General features: G+C 34.6%; 1 pseudogene across 1 annotated transcript; it reads left to right on the forward strand.

Moving 5' to 3' along the window:
* The first annotated feature begins 314 nt into the window (after positions 1–314).
* LOC311599336 (large ribosomal subunit protein eL21-like) lies at positions 315–797 on the forward strand (annotated as a pseudogene). The gene has a single exon. The product of its transcript is annotated as a large ribosomal subunit protein eL21-like (transcript).
* The last annotated feature ends 8,036 nt before the right edge of the window (positions 798–8,833 follow it).

An 8,833-nucleotide genomic window follows, 5' to 3' on the forward strand; every position in this document is an offset into this window, starting at 1 on the left:
ATGCTTCTGAAATAGCTATATGACCAAGACCACACCAGGTCCTGCCTAAGCCCATTAAGATAATTTACGTGCTCTATCTTTAGAATCCATCTTCAGGAAAGAAGTGTACTTTGGAAATATTTTTAGTGTAATTTTGCCTCCTTGTGCATATGGGATTGCACTACATCAGGAATTATTTTCCCCCAAATTGTACTGTACTTATGTATACCTAAAATACTTCCTGGTGTTACTCTGTAGAAATTTGTACCAACTCAAGCCACGATATCTGAATTGGCTTTCAGCCATGGCAGCCATTTTCCAGCAACTTGCCAAAAATGACAAACACAAAGGGAAAGAGGAGGGGCACTTGCTCTATGTTCTCTAGGCCTTTTAGGAAGCATGGAGTTGTTTCTTTGACCACATGCATGGTAACCTACGAAAAGGGTGATATTGTAGACATCAAGGGAATGGGCACAGTTCAAAAAGGAATGCCCCATAAATGATACCACGGCAAAACAGGAAGTGTCTACAATGTCACCCAGAGTGTTGTGGGCATCGTTATGAACAAGCAAGTTAAGGGCAAGATTCTCATCAAGAGAATGAACGTGCGCATTGAACACATCAAGAACTCTAAGAACAGGGACAGCTTCCTAAAGCACATGAAGGGCAATGACCAGAAGAAGAAGGAAGCTAAAGAGAAGGGCTCCTGGGCTCAGCTGAAGCCCCAGCCTGCACCACCCAGAGAGGCACTCTCTGTGAGGACTAACAGGAAGGAGCCAGAGCTGCTGGAACACATTCTGTATGAATTCATGGCCTGATGTACAAAAAGAAATAAAGGGACCTGTACTGTAAGGTGGTTTTCTTTTTTAAAAAAAGATATCTGAATTGAAGAAGACTTGGAGTATTTCAGATCTTTATCAAATCCAGTCATGTTGTACTGGATTTCCTTCTTGCCTCACACAGTGGTGGCATTTGCAGCCATACCCACATTTTCCCAGTGGGATTTCAGAGTTGCAATGAACAAGCATTCATTATATCTACTCCTTTTTAAAAAAAATACTTTTATTTTATTACACATGTATGAAACAAAATACATACAGCAGGGTGAACCATGTGACAATCATGAGAATAATGAGTTCTATACATGTTACATTCATAGTGACTTGGCCATCTGCATTTGCCTCGTTTGAAGTAAGTGTTTTTCCTGTCTTGTTGGGTCTAAATTTCTGAATGAGATTTAGTATCTATCCTATCTCAACTCTAATAGCTTAACTTCTTTGTCTTGATCTAAAATGATCTTGTCCCCTAACCAGCTAAACTTGGTTATAAAACTATACTATCTTGTCTTCAATGCCCCTCAGAGACTTGAGAAGGAATAAACTTAAATTCCCAAGTGAACCAGCAGTGTGGGTTAGCAGCTTCCAAAATGTACAAATTGACCTAAGACAGTCTACTGCCTGACCAGTCACCTGATACGCTTTATAACGTTGGAGCCTCATCTTTAGCTTTCTGGCCTAATATTTCGGCCAGACTTGTTCGCAGGGCAGAAACTACTGAGGACTTGCTTACCCTGACTTAGCAGAGTGCGGCTGTCTACTCTGCCTGCATCTAAAGTTGCCCATTTTTAGGCAGATTATGTTTGTGTCTACTCCTTTTCTAAATGGTAATTTCTACAATTGGGCAATATATGGTTCGATGGAGGGAGTGCGGGCACACATGTGGAAGTGAGAGGACCACTTCTGGGGATAGTACTCAGATGCCACCTTGGTTGAGACAAAAAATCTCACTGTGTTCATCACTGAATATTGCCATGCTAGATGTCCAACATTCTTTTCAGGATTTGCCTCTCTCTGCCTCTCATCTCATCATAAGGGTGCTGGAATTAGAAAATCATTACCAAATTTCACTTTTCTAGGATCCATATAAGTTACTTTTTGTTGCTGATATGAAACACTGTGATGAAAAGTGACTTAAGCTTTGGGCTTACGGTTTCAGAGAGAAGGTTACTAGTGACAGGGGAGGCATGGTAACAGGTAGATAAAGCAAGAGTCTGAAAGAGCATATCTTCAGCCACAACCATACAGCAAAAAAAGAAAAAAAAATGAACTAGAGGTAGAGTAAGGCTACAAACTCTCCGAACCCATCGCCAGTGATAGACTTTCTCATCAAGATTCCAGAACCTCCCCAAAACTAGGGTCCAAACATTCAGCTACACAAGCCTGTGGGAGACATTTCTCCCTGAGACCATTGCATGAGCCACACTTGGGTCCTTACATTTGCAGCACAAGCACTTTACTGAGCTAAATTCCCACGTCACTAGAACATAGTTTAAGACTCTGTATTGGTAGGAAACCAAGTTATCAGACTAAATTGCATTGAGAGTCACATTACACATTCATTTCACAGAAGATATCAGATTTGGAAAGTATAAGTCCATGTCTATTTTTGTCTTATTATCAAGGAAAATTGAAAATTGACATTTGATGAGATTCTTCCTTATATTGAATTAAACTGAAAATTAACTTTTATATCCTCTTTGATATAGTAAGATAAAATAAAGCTGCTTATAAACTTTTCATTTGCTAGCATATAGCGAGCTTTAGAGAAGAATTGAAAAGAAGCTTACTTTCTGACTTAGAGCTACATTTTATAATGAGGTGTCACTCTTCAGAACCCAAAAATGATTTTATGCTAATGCTATATTTATTTTTTGGCAATGCCATAGACTTTATTTGAATATTTTAAAATATGACTTCAACAGTGGCAGTTGAAGTCAAAGTTTCCAGTCACATTTTCCCTAGTTCATTTTAGTTCCAAGATATTTTGCCATCAAACACATTAAAACGTTTCCTAGGATGAATCAACAAATATAAACTGTGAACCTACCGTGTAAGCGGTAGGATGGAGGCTCATGAAAAACAAAGAGCTGCAATTTAACCCACTCCCCAAATCACCTATTAGTGTCTACTGTAAAGTTTCTCCTTTTAAATGCAAGCATAATAACAAAAGAAACCAATACATTAGAATGACAACTGTGTGTTAGTTAACGGCAAGCAAACAAAAAATGAACTCATATATTTTGAGAACATATATTTGTTGTTTTGAGAAAAAAAGAAGTCATTATGTGACCACTTGGTCACTTTGAAAAGCAAAACAAAAATACCACATTCCATATGCCAATGTAGTCATGCACCAAAGTCTATGAGGTGGGACATATAATTCATCCACAAAATAGCATTCAGAACAACAACTAACTGAATGTATAGCAACTAGTTCATAATTGATATGAGCTACAAGTTTGGGAAAGAGAACTGAATAGCAAAAAGATCTGCTTTGCAGACCCACTCTTTTGCAAACTTTCTTTTGTATTATTTAATTCTAAATTTGAATTCTAAAATCTTAAGATTGATGGACTCTGATTCTTGAACCAAATCATTGTTCTCATCTGAAATCCTTCAAATGTCCTTTAGGAAACAGGGAGATAGGAAAGCTGTAATACATTTGGTGGCCTTTTAATGGACTCATCAAAAAAATTTGAGATTGTTTAACAAAACCAGAATTAAAATTATTTTATAAAAGCATATAAACATACGATCTCATTTTTGTGCTACTAATTCTCTGAGTTGGTTTAAAATTTAAGACTCTAAGCTTACAGGATGAACTTATCTCTAGCTGCATAGAATAGATACATTAATTTTTAAATCTGTTTTTGCAAATCCACAACATTCAAAATATCAAGTCCATTTCAAGAAAATAATAATATTCATTAATTTTTCCTATGTCAACACATATTTTTGTTAAATGTTTACCTTTGCTTTGTCAAGTTATTCATTATTTGAACATATCCTTGAAACAATATAGACTTCCTTATTTTAAAAAAATTGTTAAAGCTCCCAAACAATGTAGACAAAATGTTTCACTTACATTTCCTTACTCATTTATTTTTAATGGTTCCATGAAAAATTTTGCATATTGATGGGCTATGTTGTAGTATTTTGATATATTATGAAGTGTATATTTGTTTGGTTAAATGTAGCTATTTCTTTGATAATTTATCATTATTTTGTTTTGAAAATGTCAAAATCTTGCTTATTAGGTTGTGTTGTACTGCACTTACCTGTAGTCACTGGGCTGTATAATAACACACCAGAACTTCTTGTTCAATTTTCCATTTCAATGCCCATCTAGTCTCTCCAGCCCTTATTTAATAAAGTTTTCTTTCCAACTTCTAAATGACCACCTTCTTTGATGAAGGGTGTTGTGAACCCTAACATAGGTGCTGGGAAGTGAACTCAGGTCCACTGGAAGAGCAGCAGCCTTTTAAAGTTTTTGATGGGGTTGTAAGTTTAATCTTACAATTAAGCGTAGTTGTTTAGGAGTTAATATGTTTTCAGGTCCAGAAACCAATTTTATGTTAGTACATAAAATTACTAAATTTTTTAATCCCATAAATCAATTAATGCTTCATTCTGTCTTGTATAATTTCTGTCTTTTAAGTAATTAAAAATGCTTCAGTCTGTCTTTTAAGTAATTAAAAGTATTACTTAACTTCATATATAGACTATATTTATTAAGTTTACATTAAGTCACAATTAATGAATTATTCTATGGCCTTTCATTGGAATGTTGGTTGAATATTCCAAACATAAGGACTATATTGACTAGTAGTTATATGAGAAGAATAAAGTTGGGAGTCAGAAAAATGGCAGGTGATTTGTGCTATTGTTCTTAATGTTATAAATCCATTAATATTATTGACAAAGGAGAATTTGAGTTGTGTCTATTTCTGAGCACACATTAGTATGTATATGATTTTTTTTCAGAAGCCGTTGAATAGGTCTATTATCTGGTATTGGTTTTTGTTTGTCTGAGGGGGAGCTGGTTTTTTGTTTGTTCGGTTTGGTTTTTCAAGACATGGTTTCTCTGTGTAGCCATGGCTATCCTGGAATCACTTTGTAGACCAGGCTGGCATCAAACTCATAGAGATCTGCTTCTGCCTCTGACTCTTCCTCTACCTCTGCCACTGCCTCTGCCTCTGCCTCAGCCTCTGCCTCAATGCTGGGATTAAAGAAATATGCAATACTGCCTAATAGGTCTATTATCTGTACAAAGGACCACAATATTGAACGTACTTCTAATCTCTCATTTGAATATTAAATTGAATTTATGACAAAGTATGGGGCTCTTTTATTCAGGAGTATATAAAACAAGTATGCACTACTCAAACAATGACAGAATAGCAATTATTAATATATCCTTGCATTTAATTTTCTTGATTAAAATTGGTATTTTCACTTAATCTTTTTGTAACAATTGGCATGATTCTTTTGGAACTTTCAAACTAAATTTAATGTCTTTTTTCAAATTAATTGTACTGCATCTATTAATAAACCATTCTCTAGAAAATATATGAAAGTTTTATATGCCAAAAATGCAAGGATAGGATGATATGTTGCATGCTAATACTGTCAATTGGATACAAAATATAAAGTAGTGAAAAATATCTTTCAGAATAATTTAGAAGATAGAGGTTTTATTTTTCTCTCTCTAAATAATGAAGTACAAGTGTTTGACAGAAAAATATTTCAGGATGTTTCTATTTGCCACTGTTCCTTCATAAATACCTAACTATCAAACTTTATTTCAGATTCCATATTTTGCTTTGGCTTTTAAAATAGTTAATCTGGAAATATATATGACTACTTATTTTCAATTTTAAGCCCACAACAACTAAACTACATATTAACTTCATTGCATATTCAACTTTTCAGTGCTGAGATCTCACCAACACCCACTCCCAGAGACATAAACACATATACATAGACATATATATGTGAAGATAGAGCTATAGATAGGTAGATAAATAGATAATAAATATATACACACATACATGCATACGTACATACATACATACATACATACATACATAGATTAAGTGATAGATAGATAATAATAGACAGTAGACAAGCATCACTGTATCTGTTCATATGTAGGAAAACTAACACAATACTCAGAATATATAAACACATATTTTTTCAAATCCATTTAACTCTTTTAATTATATATTTCCTCACAATCTGTATGATATTAATTTTGCTTTTTTATTTTTTATGAGTAGTGATTTACTTCACAATATTTCCTATAAGACTTCTAATGTCTAAACATATTTTAGAAAATATGATTATATAACATAAAGATAAATGAAGTTAATTTATTTCATAGTTCCACAAAAGTTTACTTTTAGAAATTGAGGTTATTGGGGATGGAGAGATGGCTCAGAGGTTAAGAGCACTGTCTGCTCTTCCAGAGGTCCTGAGTTCAATTCCCAGCAACCACATGGTGGCTTACAGCCATCTATAATGTGATCCAATGTCCTCTTCTGGCCTGTAGGTGTGCATGCAGATGGAGCACTCATATACACTAAATAAATAAATAATTAAAAAAAAGAAATTGAGGTTATTCTAGAAATAAGGTTGTTAATATTCCATTATCCATTATATTCTTTAGAACCTGGAAGGCATAAAAGAGAGAGTGTTTTGAAGCAACCATAAGATTTGAACATTACCAGTTATGGGAATGTGGAGAAATTTCTATTTCCTATATTCTGATCTTTAATCAGGAAAATGAAGAATAATCTTCAAAAACCATCAAGGTAATGTAGTATTAAATTGAAGTTTCTTAACACGGGAATTGTTGATATTTCTGCTTTACTAACTTTCTTCTTAGTAATTTGTCAGCAGTGAAGAGATCTGAGCTAGAATATTTAAATAAATAATGTCTATTTCTAATATTTAATAAGCTACAAAACACCTTCATTTCTTACATGCTTACATTAACTCATCAATAAATGGTGGTGATAATATCAGCATTGTTTCATGAGGATTATCCAATTACAATAGAAAGCAATTCTTTAACGGGTAAGGTTGGATCATTAATAAGAGTCTTTATTGTGGTTTGAATAAGAATTGCCCCAGAGACCTATATATCCCAATGCTTAGTAGTCTGACAGGATTAGAAGGATGTTGGTGTCTCCACCGTTGAGTGGAGAGGGAGGTCTGACTTTCATACAAACTCTGGTGCCCCATTGATAGGGAGGCCTGGTGGCACTCAGAGGAAGAATAACAAGCCACCAAGAAGAGAATCGATACCCTATGAGCATATACAGGGGGAGGAGGTCCCCCTCAGTCACAGACATAAGAGAGGGGAGTAGGGGGGAAGTGGGAGGGAGGGAGGAATGGGAGGATACAAGGGATGGGCTAACAATTGAGATGTAATATGAATAAATTAATAAAATAAAAAAAGGATGTTGGAGAAAGCGCCTCACTGGAGGTGGGTTTTAAGGTTTCAAAACCCCATGCCAGGCCCAGTCTTTCCCGGGTTTATCTGTTTGTGGATCAGGATACATCTCTCAGGTACTTCTCCAGCACTACGCCTGCTGGAAGCCATGATCCCAGGTATGCTGACAATGGACTAAGCCTCTGAAACTGTGAGCAAGCCCACAATTATAAACTTTCTTGTTATAGGAGTTGCTCGGTCATGGTGTCCCCTCACAACAATAGAACAGTGCCTGAGACATTTATAAGTCTTAGTTTATCTTAATACCTAGAAACAGATGGTGATTTTCCAATAATATTAAAGTGACAAAGAATTTGTCATACCTGTCACTCATTAAATCATGCCACTCCCTGAAATAATCACATCTACCAGGGGCCTAAGAATGTAATACTTTTGGAATTTTATTAGTAGATTTGAGGCAAGGATAGAAATTACACTGAATTCAAGTAGATCTAGAGTCATAGGAAGAGATTTTCTACAACACAGAAAAGAATGTATGTGAACACAGAAGAAATCAGCATGAAGGTGAAAGCAGGGACCAATGTAGGAGATTTACATGGTATTGAGTGCTAAACATGACTGGCTACCACCAGACACTAGAAGACAAGCAGGATAGAGTTTCTCTCTTAAGGCATCATGGAGGATGCACTTTGCCAACACTTTGGTTTTGGACTTCAGGCTTTTTGAATTATATGAGAATAGATGGCCCCTGTTCCAGGTCAACTCAATGAAAGTAATTTCTGATGCCCTGGATAACTAATATAACAGTCTTTAATGTGTTGTGTAGAACAAACATGTGGACTGTTATTATTTATAAATCCACATAAATTTAATGACGGTGGGATTTAGTGTACCCAAATATAAGAACGTCTAATCTATCTTACCTCTATATGATTGTTTTAAGCTCCATGAAAATTTAGGACCCATAATTATAAGAAGCAGCTGTAAAGTGCTTCTCACATCCATATGACCTTTAGGTTTATTAAGATGACTTATTGAGTAAGTCCAAAGTCTTAAGTATGCAGTTAGAAGAATTAAAATAAATCCAATAGAAAATTGATCTTTATATTCATTCAGCACTGTAAGTTACTAGAAGTTTTAACAAGATTATTTTCAAATTCCATATAAGACCTAAGAAATGTATTAGCATATTAATTATGAATAATAATATTTTGCTTGTGATTCAAGCATCAGAGGTACTTAAGTCTACTTGAAATCAACATCTATGAAAAGTATAGGAATATCACTTCCTCTGATAAACCACATAAAAATTTCCTGCATTAGTATAAATCCAAAATTGAATGTATAGACTATTCATTACCGTATTTTGCATCTTTTCACAAATGTAAAGGTTGAGATATTCACAGATATTTTTACAATTATACTTTAACACCCATAATATTCTAAGTGCTACATATGACTTTTCATTTTAAAAAGAAAAGTCTAAAACTTCATCAAAAACTACATAGATCAAATTAACTAGAATTCTGAGAAATTCTAGCTTTTATTGCAAAATATT

Source organism: Acomys minous (genome assembly GCF_964271855.1).
Source record: "Acomys minous genome assembly, chromosome: 6".
NCBI classification, from domain to species: Eukaryota; Metazoa; Chordata; class Mammalia; order Rodentia; family Muridae; genus Acomys; species Acomys minous.